Source organism: Triticum dicoccoides, chromosome 5B, assembly GCF_002162155.2.
Source record: "Triticum dicoccoides isolate Atlit2015 ecotype Zavitan chromosome 5B, WEW_v2.0, whole genome shotgun sequence".
Taxonomy (NCBI): Eukaryota; Viridiplantae; Streptophyta; class Magnoliopsida; order Poales; family Poaceae; genus Triticum; species Triticum dicoccoides.
Window position 1 is genome coordinate 642,878,832 of NC_041389.1, and position 1,221 is coordinate 642,880,052.

The window sequence follows — 1,221 nt, forward strand, 5'->3', positions numbered from 1 at the left end:
GGTTAGTTCTTCCCCATAGCTAACAGTTTGTCAATTCGTTATATCTGATTTTATCCTTCAAATGGAATTATCATCTTCATGCACATACCTGTTGAGTACAAATAGGCTTATCCATTTCTTTTATTGGATTGATGTAGGTGGTGGCATCAATGGACTGGCCAGAGATCACCAAGTACAGAGGTCTTGTCTCTGCTCAACCACACAGGCAGGAGATAATCGAAGACCTCTTCAGTGTCAGCAAAGATCCGCAGAGGGGTAATGTCAATGGTGGCATGATCAGGTCAGTTTTGTGATTAGTCAGAGACGATTGCTAGCAATTGCCCTGTGGATCAACTGCTAATCTGACATAATTTTCTCCACAGGGAGTTACTGATTGCCTTCCGCAGGAAGACAGGCCGGAGGCCTGAGAGGATACTCTTCTACAGGTGTGTGCACAAATTCAGGACACTCTCTTCATCCTGTCCATTCAATGGAACTGCCTGACCGATCATTCTCATGTACAGGGATGGTGTAAGTGAAGGCCAATTCAGCCATGTTCTGCTTAATGAAATGGACGCAATCAGGAAGGTAAGCCTGCAGCATATGATTACGTGCAAATTTCCGTTTTGTCTACCTCTTCTGATGTGTTATCCTTGGCTTCTCTCATTCTGATGGTTCTTAATTTTGCTGTTGCAAGGCCTGTGCCTCATTGGAGGAGGGGTACATGCCCCCAGTCACCTTTGTGGTTGTCCAGAAAAGGCATCACACCAGGCTGTTCCCTGAGGTCCATGGGAGGCGTGATATGACTTGACAAGAGTGGGAACATACTTCCAGGTTAGCAAATACACTGGTATTTCAATGTCACGGATTACAACTATCTGCTACTACTTGTTGAAGCATCGCTGACTGTGATTGGGTGCGTTTCTGTTTCTGCTGTCCTGCAGGAACTATGGTTGACCTCATGATTAGCCACCCTACAGAGTTTGATTTCTACTTGTGCAGCCATGCTGGCATTCAGGTAGACACTTTGTCCACATGTCCATTTGTTCCTATGCAGCCTATCTTCAGTGCTTGCATACTGAGTTGAGTGTGTTTGCAAAATGCTCCTCAGGGAACTAGCAGGCCAACACACTACCATGTTCTGTATGATGAGAATCACTTCACAGCCGATGCGCTTCAGTCACTGACCAACAATCTCTGCTACACGTAATCCTCCCTCCCTCCCTCTCTCTCTCTCTCTCT

At 45.9% G+C, this 1,221-nt stretch overlaps 1 pseudogene; it reads left to right on the plus strand.

Moving 5' to 3' along the window:
- The window catches only part of LOC119312287, a 10,567-nt pseudogene that overhangs the window by 4,088 nt on the left and 5,258 nt on the right, over positions 1–1,221 (plus strand).